This window comes from Dromiciops gliroides, chromosome 2 (genome assembly GCF_019393635.1).
Source record: "Dromiciops gliroides isolate mDroGli1 chromosome 2, mDroGli1.pri, whole genome shotgun sequence".
NCBI lineage: Eukaryota > Metazoa > Chordata > Mammalia > Microbiotheria > Microbiotheriidae > Dromiciops > Dromiciops gliroides.
Genome location: NC_057862.1, coordinates 646,986,311 through 647,002,978, shown reverse-complemented (window position 1 = coordinate 647,002,978; position 16,668 = coordinate 646,986,311). Strand labels below are relative to the sequence as shown.

At 46.5% G+C, this 16,668-nt stretch overlaps 1 protein-coding gene across 3 annotated transcripts in view; it reads right to left on the bottom strand.

Moving 5' to 3' along the window:
* The window catches only part of ZNF469 (zinc finger protein 469), a 141,378-nt gene extending 127,165 nt beyond the window's left edge, over nt 1-14,213 (bottom strand). The window contains exon 1 of one of the 3 annotated variants that reach the window (XM_043985445.1): nt 13,970-14,213. The gene's annotated coding sequence lies outside the window, so the exon portion shown is untranslated. Of the gene's footprint in view, nt 1-12,710; nt 13,697-13,969 lie in introns of those variants that run through there. The other 2 variants (XM_043985446.1, XM_043985447.1) reach the window with 2 other exon arrangements.
* Nucleotides 14,214-16,668: the final 2,455 nt, after the last annotated feature.

Sequence of the window (16,668 nt, the reverse complement as noted above, 5' to 3'; positions counted from 1 at the left end):
AGGACAACCAGAGGCCATGGCCAGGGAGGTGGGACCAAAGCCCCCTAAAATGTTGGCGCTTCATGGGAATTTGGAAATGAGCTTGTCTAGTCCTCTCATCTTATAAGTATGGAAATCACCATCCAAAGAGGCAGAAGGTCTTGCCCAAAGCCACTCAATGAATTAATGGTAGAGAACTCAGCATCCAACATCTCCGGATCCCAATTCAATTCTCTTTGCATTATGCCACCCTTCTTTCTGCTTCCCTCGGCTCATTTCCCGAAAGCCCATGGATTGGCTTTCTAGTCTACACAGTGAGCATCGTCAATTTGACTCCACTCCCTCTAGAGAGAAACTTGGTAATGGGTGGATGTGTGTGGGGTCCCATGCCAGTGGACTGAATGCCAATAGAATCTTGCTTTAAGGCATGGTTTCCAAAGAAAAGCCACAAACTTAAAAAGTCACAACCTCTCTGGGCCTCAGTTTCCTTATATGTAAAATGAGAGCATCCACAAAGAGTCTAGATTAAATTGTACATTCTCTTTGAATTAGTTATACCACTCCTAGCCCTGTGCCCAAGAAAAATCTGAGAAAGAGGAAAAGGTTCTATATGTACAATATTTATAATAGTTCTATATTTACAATAGCTCTTTTCCTAATAGTCAAAAGTTAGTGACTCAGAGGGTTGCTCACCTATTGGGGAATTATGATATGTGAATATAATGGAATACTTTTGTGACATAAGAAATGATGAAATGAAAGGGAAGCTAGGTAGTGCTGTGGTGACTGTCCAGGAGTCAGGAGGACCTGAGTTCAAATCTTACCTCAGACATTTACTAGCTCTGTGACCTCCGGCAAGCCACTTAACTCCAAATGCTTCCCCCCCCCCCAACAAAACAAAACAAATTTATTGTTTAATTGGGAGAAAGGGAGGAAGAAAATGAGCATTTATTATATACCTACTACATACTATGCAATTTATAAATATCTCATTCGATCTTCATAACAAACTTCGGAGCTTAGGTGCCATTTGTATTTTATAGTTGAGGAAATTGGTTAGGATCAGATGAGATATAAGTTGTTATTTTAAAGCAAAGGTTAAGTGACTTGCCCAGAGTCACACATTTAGTAAGTGTCCGAGATCACATTTGAACTCAAGTCTTCCTGAAGCCAGCACTCTAGCCACCGAAACACTTAGCTGCCTAGTGAAGGTGGTGGGAGGGAGAGAGCTTTAATGCTTGTAAAAATAAATAAAGTTATTATTTTTAAATGAGAAAGTCTGAGGCCCTCTGAAACATAGATTCCTCTCTTATAAAATGGAAAAATAATACTTAGATGTCCTACTTAACAAGGCTATTCAGAGGATTATATGAGATACTGAATACAAAGAAATTTATAAACCTTAAAGCACAATCTCAGAGTGTGTTATTACTATCATCAAGCTATCCAAGCGCCAGTTTATTCTGCTGGAAAATGTCTCTGCTGGTTTTATATGGGCATGCTCTGCATGGCAGGACAGCATGGGCAGATTGTCAGGCCAATGAGACCTGCACAGAACTACCTCAGAATCTTTGGTAGCTCTCTGTTCCTGACTGGTGACAATTTGTAGGCTCTTCTCTGACTCAAACTCTCAAGGTGGCCCCTGCTGGGCTCCTCTTCTAGTGACCTCCTTCCTGTGGCTGGGATCTCCAACATACCCTCACTTGCACACCTGCCACCGTGATGAGGCAGCTAGGAGCAAAGAGAAGGAAGTGACTTAAGCTTTCATGGCCTGCAAGATGGTGAATAAGCTTTGGATTAAGGAGGCTTAATTTTAAAATAGTGGTAGCAGTAGCAGCAGCGGTAGCAGCAGCAGCTAACATTTATATAGCACTTTTTTTGAGGCAATTGGGGTTAAGTAACTTGCCCAGGGTCACACAGCTAGTAAGTGTCAAATGTCTGAGATAGGATTTGAACTCAGGTCCTCCTGACTCCAGGGCCGGTGCTCTATCCACTGTGTCACCTAGCTGCCCCATTTATACAGCATTTTAAAATTGGCAAAACACTTTTCCAACTTTATCTCATTTGATTTTGATAACAACCCTGGGAGGTAGGTGCTAGAATGCTCTCCATCTTACAGAAGAGAAAACTGAGGCAGGGAAAGGTAAAGTGAATTGACCAGAGTCATGTAACTAATAAGAGTCTAAGGAAGCATCAGAGATGAGGGGGAGAGGAAGATGAGAGCTCTCCCCAAGTATTTGAGGGACCATCTTGTAAAAGGAAAAGACTTGGCCCCAGAGAGCAGCACTAGGAGTGATGAATGAAAGAGATTAATTAATTAATTAATTAATTAAGCAGATTAATTTTTTAGTTCTTTTAGGAGGTAATCGAAGTTAAGTGACTTTCTCAGGGTTACATGGCTACTAAGTGCCTGAGGCTGGATTTGAATTCAGGTCCTTCCAACCCCAGGGCTGGTGCTCTATCTGCTGTGCCACCTAGCTGCCTCAAAGCAGGTTATTTTTGATGCAAGGAAAAACTTTCTAACACTTAGAGCTGTCCAGAAATGGAATAGTTCATCTCAAGAAGTGGTAGTCCTTCATTAGGAGTCTTTAAGAAGGGGCAGCTAGGTGGCACTACAGTGAATAAAGCACCGGCCCTGGATTCAGGAGGACCTGAGGTCAAATATGGCCTCAGACACTTGACACTTACTAGGAGTGTGACCCTGGGAGAATCACTTAACCCTCATTGCCCTAAAAAAAAAGAGTCTTTAAGAAGCCAGTGATCACTTGAGTAGGCTGTAGAAGGAATATTTTTGTCTAGGTAAGGGTTGGCCTCCATCACTCTGATTTATCTGTGAAGGGAAACACTCCCTTCTCTATCCTAGGAAATCCATCTAACAGAGAAGATTTCAAGATAAATGTGGCAAAGGTTAAAAAAAAAAGTTCTAAGCAGTTGCATAATTAGGCCAACCCTAGCTGTCAGTACCTCTCTGAAAAGATCAGAGGAAGGAAAGCCGACAGGAAACAACCATTGAATAATTTTCTACTCTGTGCCAGGCACTGTGCTAAGCACATTCACAAATATTATCTCATTCCATCCTCACAACAGTCCTGTGGAGCCGGTATTATTCTGATTTCCATTTTACAGATAAGGAAACTGAGGCATAGAGAGGTTACGTGACTTGCTGGGGGCATACATCTGCAAAGTGACAGGATTTGAACTCATATCTTCCTGACTCCAAGTCCTGAATTCTCTCTACCCCATCATGTTGCTTCTTTGAGATTCTATCAACATCTATGATGTGTCTCCAAACATGGCAGGCTTGCCATTCTCTCTCTCTGTCTCTGTCTCTCTCTTCTCTCCTTCCCTCCCTCTGTCTCTCTCTCTCTCTTTATCTCTCCTTCTCTCTCTGTGTCTCTGTCTCTGTCTCCGTGTCTCTCTCTCTGACTCTCTGTCTCTGTCTCTCTGTGTCTCTGTCTCTGTGTGTGTCTCTCTCTGACTTTCTGTCTCTGTCTCTCTTTTCTCTTCCTCTCTAGGTGCTGAATACCTTGAATTCAGTGAATCATTCAAAGTTATGATTTAGCATCTTTTGATGAATCCCAGAAAAGATTTGCAGGGCCCCTCTAGGGCTCCTGGCTGTCCGCATGGAGCACTGGGAGGTAACTGCTTCAGGAGGGAGCAGGCCTCTGTTTACACAGGGATACCTTGGCAGAAGCTGGCCTGGGAAGCATGCAGAAAACGCCACTTGATGGAGTTTCCCCAACTGTCACATTCTGCAGAGTTTGCTGGGTGGGGCGGTAGAGTCTGCAGACCGGTCACGAAAACCTCAATGGTAACTCATGAATATGAACACTGTCTGGTTTCTGGCTCTGGAAGGTGGCCTCAGGCGGAGTCAGGCCAAGGACAGGCTTGAGGTCTGTGAGCCACGGATGAGGATGAACGGAACGTCCCTGTATTCCATTCCACTCCCACTGGCACTAGACCAGTAGCAAGGGGCATGCTTGGACGGTGGCATCAAAGCAGTCGCTGATCAAGTATTTGAATCAATTGTACAGGGGAATGTAATTTGTTAACCAGGAACCCAGCACACACACACACACACACACACACACACACACACACACACACACACACACACACACACACACACACACCCCGAGTTAAATCTAAGGGGAAAGGAAGTCTGTGACTGCACAGGACAAAGCAACCTTAATGCATGGCATCTACCCATTTACTCATCAATTTAACCAACATCATTCAGCAAACATTTACTGAGCCCATAGACTTGGCACTAGACTGCTGACAGAAACACAAAAAGAAGACATTCCTTACCCTCTAAGAACTTATATTCTATTCTAGTCTATTCTATGAACCAACCATATATAGGGCTCTGTGCTAGACACTGTGTATAGAGACAAAAATGAGATATTTCCTACCCTCTAAGAGATTACATTCTATTCTATTCACCTACTGTAGATAGGCTCTGTGCTAGGCATTGCGCATGCAAATAGGAATCATTTCCTATCCTCTAAGAACCTCCATTCTGTTCTAATGTGTTTATTAAATATTGGCTTTGTGCTAGGCACTAGGCATAGAGAAAAAAGTAAAGCATCACCTGTCTTCCCGGGGATTAAAGCTATTCCCTTTTAGTAAATGTTTGCTTTATATGGGGTTCTGTGCTAGGTATGGTGGGAATATAAAGATGAACAACACACGGTCCCTGCTTTCAAGATTACAGACTAATCTACAAGTGAAGCTATCATTCTGAATACCTATGATATAAATTAGATTGTGTTAAATGCACAAAAAGGAAAGGAAGTATTATGAGTGACTAGGCACTGCCTGCTTGTTGACTCAATGAAGACTTCATAGTGGAGTAGATATTGAAAGCTGGGCCTTCAAGGATGGAAGGAATACAGTATAGTGTATGGCCTGACCAAAAATATAGAGGCAAATGTGGTAAAAAAATATGAAAGTTTTTTAGCAGTTGGTTAGGATAACTGAAAGACTCCAGTTTTTGAAGGACCACCCTTTTGGGGAGGAGACCAATGGCATGAGCTACGCACGCCAGTCCGCCTGCTGCGCACTCGACTTCCGGGGTGCGAGCTTAAAAGACAAGGAGAGAACGGAAGTGGGGCTTTTTCTTGCTCTGCTGGTCTCCTGACTGCGCTGCACAGAGGGTCTCTCTCTCTCTCTCTCTCTCTCTCCAAAGGTGGCCTTCGGTTTTGGTGAGTTTTTATGAGGAATATGGACTAAGCTTAGACTTAAGACGATTTGTATTGTGTTTCTACTTTCCTATCCTTCTAATCAACATCACCTTGTGACTACCATAACAATAAAAGGTCTATCTAGAAAACCAAAAGCTTCTTCCATTTACTAGTCTGGGAGATAAATTAAGGAAAAGGTTAAGTAGGGTAGATTTATGATCTAATATCCAATTTTAAAGTTTTTTTTACCACACAAGGGAAGATGGAATGGGTTTGATATTGAACACCTATTTATGTACACGGTGCTCAGGGGTTGGGGCAAGGGAGGCGTGTTGCTGACTTTATGGAATTTATAATCTAGTTGGTGAGGCTAAAGAAAACACACATGAAAAAACTACAACATCAGGAGGCCAATGACACTGATAGATGCAAGGGAGTAAGGTGTAAGAACATTGGAAAGGAAAGAAGGAGCCAGGTTGCAAAGGGCTTTGAAAGCCAAACAAAGGATTTTATCTTTGATCCTGGAAGTAATATGTAGTCACTGGAGTTTATAGAGCTGGGAGTGTGTGTGTGTGTGTGTGTGTGTGTGTGTGTGTGTGTGTGTGTATGTGTGTGTGTGATGTGATCAGATTGACAGCTGAATGGAGAATGGATTGGGAAAGACTAGAGGCAGGGATGCCAATGTAGTGCAGTGGATTGAGACATGGGATTCTGGACTTGACTCTGTGATCCTGAATATAATGTCCTTTCTCTGGAGCTGGAAAGGATCCCTGAGGCCAACTAGTCTAGCACCATCATTTTGTGGATGTGGAAACTTACACCCAACGAGGTTAAGTGACTTGGCCACAGTCATCCCTAGACTCATTTCATCACTCATAGATGCTAGTTGATGAACTGACTCTTTAGTCAGGAAATGTAAATACGGAACAGGCAGGAACCATGCCTATTGACACCAGAAAAGAATGTATTTCAGCTGTGCATCCGAAAGGAGGGATGGCCCCTGTTGAGCATCAGGGCTGCACTGGTTGTTGTTGCTGTTCAGTCATGCTCTGCATGACCCCATAAGCCATATTGTCCATGATGTTTTCTTGGCTTTCTATTTCCTTCTCCAGTAGATCAAGGCAAACAGATATATATCAGGATGACCAGAGATAGAGACCACTGCTCTATTCACTGTGCCACTTAGCTGCCCTGGTTAGTACATGTAAAATAGCAGCTTACATGCATACATTAAGGGGAAGCTAGGTGGCACAGTAACCCTGGAGTCAGGACAACCAGAGTTCAAATCTCATCTCAGACACTTACTAGCTGTGTGACCCTGGGCAAGTCACTTAGCCCCAATTGCCTTAAGACACCCAGGACCATCCCCAGTCATCCTGATATCTATATATCTATATCTATATATATCTATATATCTATATCTATATCTATATCTATATATATATATATCTTGCCTCTGTATCCAGATGGTTCTGGAGGAGAGAGTGAGGTTGGTGAACTTTCACAGCTCTCCCTCACTTAAATCCAATTCACTGAAAGTCATGACATAACCTCGATGTCATGGTCCTCTTTGGGAATGAAAGACAAACAACAACAACAATGACTCATTTGATCCTCCCTATGGGAAGATTGGTGCCATTATTATCATCTCCATTTTTGAGAGGAAGAAGTTGAGGCTGTAAGAGTCCAGGCTCATACAACTGGTCATCATCTCCTATTTCCCTGACTCCCAAGTCAACACTGTATCCACAGCACCTCCTAGCTGCCTGAAATGTTAAAAGACCTATAGAATGGTCTTTCAGTGTACTGGGCAAATTCTCAATGAAGGAGTCACAGAAAGACATGGATATGAGGCACACAGGAAGACATGGCCTGAAGGAGGCAGCACAGTACAGTGGAAAGAACTATGGTTCTGGCCAGTCAGAAGACCTGGGTTCAAATCTCACCTCTGATGCTTACTATCTATTGCACTGTGGCCAAGTCACTTCACCTCATTGTGTGTCAGTTTCTACATCTATAAAATGATGGTGCTAGACTAGATGGTCTCAGAGGTCCTTTTCAGCTCCAGATTTGTGATCCTGTGATAAGGCATGGAAGGGATGCCATTGACACTGAAGGAGGGAATGCCCATGTGTCAGTATTGGGGATTTAATCAACATATTTTCCCTGTTATTTTCCACATCTCTGGTGATCACCATCAATATTCTGGGCCTATGCAAAGGAGAAATTCTTGACATTTTCTCACCTTGTCTCAACGTTATGAAATCATATAACTTCATTCTCTTCTGAATCGGGGCTGGCACATAGGTGCTTAATAAATGTTTATTGATGAGTTTAGTTGTAAGTTATAGGGGAGAGAGTGAGAAAGACAAAGAGAGGAGAGAGAGAAGGAGAGATGGAGAGAGAGAGGAGGGGGAGAGAGAGAGAGAGAGAGAGAGAGAGAGAGAGAGCGAGAGAGAGAGAGAGAGAGAGAGAGAGAGAGAGAGAGAGAGAGAGAGAGAGCGCAAGCACGGAGATGAAAAAGGTAGAGAAGGATTCAAAACTCATAGGTTGTGTCAAAACATAGGGACACTGCCAGTGTCCCAGGACCTTAATTCATTCCTATCCATTGAATGAAAACTCAGATGTCTATAGCTATAGATATGGTTAGGAATAGAGATTATATTGGGAATTTGACTCCCTAAAGTGAAAGGTAATGTAATGTCAATATTATAATAGAAAGGTAATAGTAACATTTGGAGATGTAAATGGCAAACCACTTCAGTATATTTGCCAAGAAAATCCCAAATGGGGTCATAAAGAGTCAGACATGACTGAAATGACTGAACAAAACAGAAACAATTGATAATGCATGAAAAGCATTTATTGAGTGCTTACACATATGTGCATATGTGCAAATAGCAGAGGAATAGAGACTGGATCTGTGATTTCATTGATAGGGGAAACTCCCAAGGGAGCTAACTCCCTCCACCTGTGCAGGTTATTTTTAGGGATTTGCCTAGAGCACTAGTGGCTTAAACAGGGCTAGCCTGGGACTTGAACCCAGGTCTTCCCAGCTCCCAAGGTGGTTCTCTAGTCATTCTACCACAATGCTCCCCCCAAATCTACAAATACCATCAAGGAACTTAATGATGGTCATATAAACAATAAAATAATGTCAAATAAATGATATTTATGTTTAGCATAATGTCTAAATAATAAAGGCAGTATAACGGTGCTCTTTAGTCTTGAAGAAGAGGGTTTTCATAAATAAGCATATGCCAAGCCTCTAGGAAGAATTTGGGGCTAGTGCCCCAGTCTTTCCACAACCTTTAGCTGACTCAGTGAGCTCAGATTCTACATATGAAAGAGTGGTTGTACGTAACCACAAGAGAAAAAACCAATGGGGGAAAGCGGTGGGTATGAGGGGGTGAGGGGGAGCCGGATGACCAAGAACAATTTTGAGAGGGTGTTATATGTTGCTGACCTCGACTCTGCCTCAGAGTTTCAGCAATCTCAGGGCAGGCTTTATTTGCAAACTGCTTCTCAATTTCCCAACCCTCCCTCTGTAACCCTGTTCCCAACCAGCTAATTAGGAGAACAGAACATGATCTACATTATGTAAAATGTATTGCACAGAGTCGTGAAAAAAACTTCCATTGCTTTTGGAATTGGAGAATTTGGGTTCCAATCCTGACTTTGTTCCTTACTACTTCCTTACTTGGGGCAACTAGGGGGCACTGCAGTGGATATAGCACTGGCCCTGAAGTCAGGAAAACTCATCTTTCTGAGTTCAAATCCAGTCTCAGACACTAACTGTGTGACCCTGGGTAAGTCACTTAACCCTATTTGCCTCAGTTTCCCTATTTGTAAAATGATCAGGAGAAGGACCAATTCCTGTATCTGTGCCAAGACAACTCCAAATCGGGTCACAAAGAGTCAGACATGCCTGGGAAAAAACCCCAAATGGGGTCACCACTGAAAAACAACTGAACAACAACAAGTTACTGCTCTTTACTACTTCCTTAGGAAGACCTAAATTCAAATTTGACTTCAGACTCCCTATTCCAATCTGTCCTGGGATACCTTGGGCAAGTAATTTAAGCTCTGTTTGCCTGAAGTACTTCAACTCTAAAATGAGGATAAGAATAGCACCAACTGATCAGGGTTATTGTGAGCATCAAATGAGATTATGTTTGTAAAGTACTTAGCACAACACCTGGTACAAGATATCAATGCTATTATTATGATCACTGTTATTATTATTACATGTGTAGCTTTGGATATATCAGCCACCTCTCCAGACTGTAGTTTCCTCCCCTATAAAATATTAGGGGGGTGGACTAAATGATCTAAAAGGTCCCCACCAGCTCTACATCTAAGATCTTAGAGCTTACTTATGACATAGTGAGGAAGGAATGAAATACAAAGCTAATTTCAGATACCTTGGGAGGCGGGGAGGGAGCAAACCTCCCACACTCCTATTTTTGTGCCCAAGACTAATGCCAATTACAGATGTAGGAAGTTCAGGGAAACGGAAACTCAACTTGGAACAAGAACAATGGTTGAATAAACCACGGACTCTTCATTCATGGCGCTATAAGAGTTTTCTAGCCTGTTCTATCATCCTTTATTCACTAGCACAGACAAATAAATAGGCAAAGCAAGGCTGGATTCTAAGACAAGTTGATTGTAGGATTAGACTGTGCTCTAAAAACAAAAGCAGCTTCCTTCTAACCACAGTGATTCCAGGGAATATCTACAGGGAAAGGGAGGGGACTCAGCATAGAAACCAGCCCCTTGTAGCTATAGAGAATACAGTCTGGCTGTACCCCAGGAGTCTGTCTGCCCAGTCTGTAGCCATGTGTGTCTTCACTTACAGCCATAACAATCGGCAAGGTGCTTAGCTCAGCACCCCAGCACAACTCCCCCCCACCCCCGACGGTCAATTCAGTCACATAGCTTGCTTGATTTCTTGGGGGGTGGCTTGGGGTTAACAGACCTATTTGGGAAGGGAGTTAACCATAACAGTGGTTGGTCTGGCTGGCCAAAGTTAGAGGGCCAAGTCTGGGGCTTGAGGCTGTCTGGGGGGGGGGGTGGGAGGTTGGGGCAGGTGTTTTGATTGGGGAAATCTGAAGACCATTAGCACTTGCATCAATGAGAGGCAGCTTGGGTTCAAATTTTGCCTTATATGCCAGACAAATCACAACCTCAGTTTCCTCATCTATAAAATGAAAGCATTGGACTTGACAGCAGCTTAGAAGCTGCCTAGTTTAGCATCTAGTGAGCCAGGTTCTGAGAAGTGAGTAACTTGTCCAGGGTCATACAGCTAGTTTTTGACAGGGTGCCATGTTCTTTCCCCCATAGCCCACTCCCAGGGATTCTTGAGACAAATGACTGCAGTATATTTAGGAGTTGGAGTCTTGGAGCTCAGGAGGGGTAAGAAGGGCTCATCCAAGACAATCCAATAATTCATAGTGGAGTCAGGTCCTTTAACTCCATATCAGTCAAGCTCTAATCAATAGCCAGAATCTTCCTAATGTAATAAATATTTATTAGAGCACTGGGCCTGGAGTCAGGAAGACTCCTCTTCCTGAGTTCAAATCTAGCCTCAGACACTTCCTAGCTGTGTGACCCTGGGCAAGTCGCTTAACCTTGTTTGCCTCAGTTTCCTCATCTGTAAAATGAGTGGGAGAAGAAACTGGGAGACCACTTCAGTATCTTTGCCAAAAACAAAACAAAACAAAACCCCAACCCAAATGGAGTTACAAAGACTCAGACACGCCTGAAAAACAACAATACTCCAGGTACTGAGGGTACACAAACAGAAATGAAAGTCTCTACCGTCATGGAGTTTACATTCTACTGGGGGGAGGGGAGGGGCAAGTGGGAAGGAAAGAAAATATAGAGTGTCCCAGAAGTTTTAGTGTGGTTTTAAACTTTAATAGCTTAAGACTTTTGGGATATCCTGTTCATGTAAATCATAAATATAAAATGATACAAATTAATATCAAGAAGAAAAGAGCATTAAAAAAGGAAGTGAGGTGGATAAAGCACCAGTCCAGGATTCAGGAGGACCTGAGTTCAAATCCAGCCTTGGACACTTGTCACTGTGTGACCCTGAGCAAGTCATTTAACCCTTTGCCCCCCCCCCCCCCAAGTGAGGACGAGATCAAGGAAGGCTTCTCTACTTTGCAAATTCCATTCAGGCTAGGGGTTCTTGGCCTTGTTTGTATCATGGCGTCCTTCAGCCACCTGATTAAGCTTATGGGGCCTTCGTAGGATGTTCAACAATAATTGAAGGAAATGCTAAAAATGCTAAAAAAAATTTTCCCAAGTTCAGGGACCTGCAAGTTAGGAACCACGGATTAGGACCAAAGTCCCCCCACCCCAATCGCCACAGTTGCACAGACCCACAGTCACTTTTATGTCCAGAATGAAACACCTGTAGCAATCTCCAGGCTACCAGAGGAGAAGCTAGAGAATCCCCAGCTCCGGGCAGCAGAAGGAGTTAACGTAAAGGGTGAGTCACATTGAAAGCATTTCAAGCAAAACTGGAAGTGATCTCCTCCTGTCTCAAGCCAGTTGTGTGGCTGCTGCCTAAAGCTGTTCCGCGGGGAAAGAGTTAAGAGCCTGAGCCGGCTCTTGGGCTCCGCCAGGCTCTGAAAGCCCTCCTATAAGCAAACTTGGCACGCGGAGAAGCTCCACAAATTCAGACGCTCTCAAATGCACAGCCTTCCGTTTGTCAGGGAGCAAGTCACAGCTAATTACGGAAACAGACACCCTCCCACTCCGCGCGGCCCTTCCCCGGCCCACGAGGTCGCCTGCTCCAGCCTGCTCCCTTCCCTGGGCCAACAAGGCCAGGGGAGAAAGTGAAAACGAATGCGGTGGGAAGAGGCCTGACTTCTGTATGACACAGCCCCTCTGATACTAACTAAGAGGTCCCCGACAGCTGGGAGGTGAGCTGTGCTGGGAGGACAGCGGCACAGCTGCCTTACGTAAGACTAGGAGATGTACGTCTCTCTGCACCCCCTCCCCCCCCTCGCCGCTCCCTCCCCTCCCCTGCCCTACACACACACACACACACACACACACACACACACACACACACACACACACACACACACACACACACTCTCACATACTCCCTCTCCAGTCTGTTCCTTCAGTCCCACAAATTCCAACCTTTACTACCCCCGCCTGACCAGTATCCAGCATCCCCAAGCCGGCTCAGGAGCGCAGAGACCAGGGCAGGCTGGACGCGGCCAATTCCCCCCAGCGTCTTCCTGCGGCTGGCTCCAGCTACAGCTCGGGCTCCGGCTCAAAAGCTGCCCACATCGGGCTGCTGGGCTGGGGAACCCCCGTAGGCACCCACTCCGAAGCGCATTTTCCCCACACCCTCAGCGTCAGACGACTTCATATTGACACCACTCCACCCAGAGACCAGGACCCGCACGCGGCCAAGAAAACGTGTTAAAGGGGGGCTGGGAGGGGCGCAAACCCACTCCCCTGGCAACTTCTGCATTTCTGCAACCCCCTTTCTCCTCCCCACTCTGAAACCCGCACCTTTTCAGAAACAGAGAAGCTTCTCCACAGTGGCTGGGGGTTCTAAGACTCGCCCAGTTCAGGGGAAAGATGGAAAACCGTGATTCTCGGTTCTCTTTAGCAGGCAAATGCAAAGTCACTTAAATTACCCTGGCCTTCCGAGCAGCTGGATCGGTTTCTCCTTTCCAGTGAGGGGGCTGGGATGGAGGTCGGAGACCCGGAATCCAACGGGATCATTTGGATTTGCTGACCCGATTGTATTGGCCGCTAATGAAAAGGGGCGCGAGGCGTTCTGTCCCGAGCAACTTCCAGGAGGGACTTGTCTCCAGTCAGAGAGGACAGACGGGACAGGGTTCTCTACCGAGCTGGACTCCCTGTGGGGGACCAGTCCCCTAGAGAGACGGAGGCTTGGATTGGTCCTGTTCAAACAGCAGGTCTGCCACAATGCATGGGTACGGGAACGCCCGTCCTGTGTCTTTAAGATCGCTCTTTAAAAACTAACCCAGGAAAAGCATCCAATGGCACAGGCACCGGGGAAGGGGAAGGCAGCTTCTCCCAGGGCAGCTAGAGGGGAAGCAGGAGAAGACTGAGACAACCCCCCCCCCCTTAATCAAAGGCAAGTGTTCTCCGGGACACACAATCCTTCTCATTTTTTACAGTCCGGCCTCCCAAACGCTTGCCATCCTGTGGCATCCACTCCTTGGCTTTGGGACCGACCGAGCCGATCCTACCCTGGGCAGCAGCAAAAGTCCCCGATGCCTCTAGCTGGAGACTCCGACACAGCCCATGCCAGACAGTGACCGCTGGTGTCAGGCTCCTCCGAGGCTGGGACCTTCCCGAGGGTTTCCACCTCCTAATACCGGCTACTGGGGTGCAGGGGGAAAGGCGGAGCCCCCGGGAGGATTGGCAAGGGAGGGTAGCACTCGCCACCCAGCTGCCAATGCTCCCGGGCCCAGCCGGCAGCGCTGAATGAAACCGAGGCTGGCAAGCTCTGGGAAACGGGCATCCGCTGGGGCAAGTGAGAAAGGGAGGACTGTGCAAACTGGCAGCGGAGGGTGCTGCTGCAAACGACTTCCCAGCCCCAGCGTAGGCGAGCAGCCGCTGCCCCCGGGCACTGGCTGGCATGTGCGCAGACGCTCGGCTGCAATTTTCTTTTTAAAGCGCAAACTACCAAGTGACCCCCCCTCCCCCCCCCCAGTAGGGGAAACAGGGGCACGTCGGATAAAGAAATGAGGAGGAGGGGGGTGGGGGGCAGACGAGGCGGATCGGCGCTTACTCACCTCATTCTAAGGCTGCAGAGGGTCAGGGCTGCGCTCCCGGTCTCCTCGGGGGCGTTTAAAAATACAAGTCCGGAATTGGAGCGGCCGCTGCCGCCGCCGCCGCCGCCGCCGCTGCCGCCGCCGCCGGGCCCCGTGCAGCTCCTCAGTAATCTACGGATAAAAAGAGAAGGCTTCATTACTGACCACAGTCACGGAGCCTGGAGCTCACGCCCCCTCCTCGCCCCAGCAGCCAGTAGCGCGCACAGGAGTGAGGTTAGGGGGAAAGGAGCCGAGCCGAGCTGAGCCCATAGTGATTTATCTGCCCTTCGGAGCAAGGGAGAGAAAGAAAGGGGGCAGGGGGTGGAAAGTTGGAGGAGGGGAGGGTGGAGGAGAGCGGGCGGCCGAGGGGTGGGGGTGGGGAGCTGCTTGCCTTGGATTGGACCCGGTGGGGTGGGGGGTTGCTGGTGGTGGAAAGGGATCCGGGGCTGGATGGAGATGGAGTCGGGTGAACCCAAGACTCTGCCAAGTTCCCTAAAAACAGCCCCTTTAACGAAACCCTGGGCAGGGAGGGCACTAATTGGAAGAGCAGCGACAGACTATCGCCTCTGATGGAGTGAGCGCATCTAGGAGCCTTTCATTGCCTTTGGGGAGGCCAATATCAGATGTCCAGGGATTCCAAACGCCCTCTCGAACACGGGGCACAGCCTGGGTTAAGTTACAAAATAAGACATTTCCTCTCTCTCCATTCTCCTCAAAACTAATTTTTTCCATAGATTAAAAAAATGCTTCTTTCAAGTGATTCCCTCCTCTCCTACCCCTCCACCCCCAATCGTTTGTGGAGATGAGTTGGGGTGGGGGGTAGTCTTCCAACTGGAAAGGTGCCCTTTCCCCCTTAAGTCATAGCGAGCAGGCTGACCTCAGATCCCATCAGTAGCGTATACCCTATTTCTCCCCCAGGGCCACCTCTCTCTCCTCTCCCTGTCCTCCCCACCCCCCAAGCCCCTACCAAAAAAAATATTAACTTCCGGCAGAGGGCCCCAGTTTTGCATATGGAAACACTGGATTTAGCACGACTCTAAATGTAGCTGTTTCATCCCATTTATGTGGTTTCCAGTTCGTTGTTTATCTGTTTGCTTTGTCTCCTTTCCTCTGAGTCTCTCAGGTACCAAGTGCTTTCCATTTGTGACTGTGACACAGGGGGGACGGACCCAAGGGCCAAAAAAGATGCCCGTTTGGCACCTAGACAAGCTTTCCTTTGAGCCTCTCAAAGGCCAGGAGAGAGCTGGAATAATGGAAATGCAGAGCACCCCTGGGAGGGAGGGGATCAATGGCACACCTGTTCTACAGATGGACATAATGAGACCCGAGGAAGTTAGGCAGCAGGCAACCCCTTCCTGAGCACCTGTGATGGGGGTGACCTCGATGAAAGGCACCCTCGGTGTTGGAATAGAAGCTCCGTGAGGGTGGATGTCATTCTTTTTGGTATCTCCTGACAACGACCTGCACATGCAGGCATGGAGTAAAGAAGATCATGGCCTGTTGAGTTTGGCTGGATCATAGATTTATAGCTGGACACAACATGGACTGAGGGCTGGAAGAGACCTCAGAGGCCACTGAGTCCAGCCTCTGCCATATGGATTTCAGGTCATGTAATCTGGCCCCCTCATTTCAGAGACGGAACAAACTGATTCCCAGAGAAGGGAAGTGACTTGCCTAAGGTCACATAGCAAGTAAGGACTGGGATTTCTCAAGCTCGTCTAACTACAAATCCCATGCCTTTTCTTACATGTAATTGATTGATGAAGGTTCTCATAAAGGCCATGGCCTTATCATGATGGGACATTCTCCTATTTGTGGAATGCTCTGGAAGTTGTTTCAGAAGAGACTTGGACTCTGATACTTAGCAGAAGAGGGTGACTCTGGAGAAGTCATTAGCCACAGACTCTTTGAATCTACAAGGGGGAGGGGGAGAATTCTCATTTAGCATCTTCTAGTGTGCCTAGATTTCTTCTCCTTAACTGGTTAGGATGCCAGCTAAGCCACAAACAGTAAACTACCCAATTGAAGCCATCACTGATTTGTCTGATGCTGATTGACAGCTCAGCCAACCAATGCCTTTGCTGGAAAGGAGAGGGTATGTACCCCCAAACTATTTGGGGCCCTAAGAGTATAAAATTTCTGCACCAGCTCTGCATCTTAGACCTTGAGGCATTTAATGTCTCTCTGGGACAATCTGACATGAACTAGGATATAGTGGCATATCCAGATGGGCAAAGTGATGGAGTTTGAATGAAATCCCAAGAGGCTAAAGGGACAAAGGATAAAAGAAAGATTTGTGTGGGATGGGGGGAGGAGAGGAAGGTTAATCAAAGAAGCTTAAGATGACCACCCATGATTGAGCCTCCCATGAGACAGAGGCCAGAGAGGATTACCAAGGAAATTAGGCAGGTTGTCATTCATTCAGTATTCAAAACCTTTGTTAAGTATTACCAAGTACAAGGTTTCATCCTAGACATTGGGGACAATAGAGTTTATTGATGTTGCAGTGCCTAGAGGTAGAGGACTGGTGGGCTCTAGATTTTTAGAAAAAGATTCAGAACCATTGGATGAACTTGGCATCCTCAGACTGATGCTCGGAACCAACCGAGTGTTGAATCTATGAGGGGGAGGGGAAGAATTCTCATTTAGCATCTTCTGGTGTGCCAGAGCAAAGGCTGCAG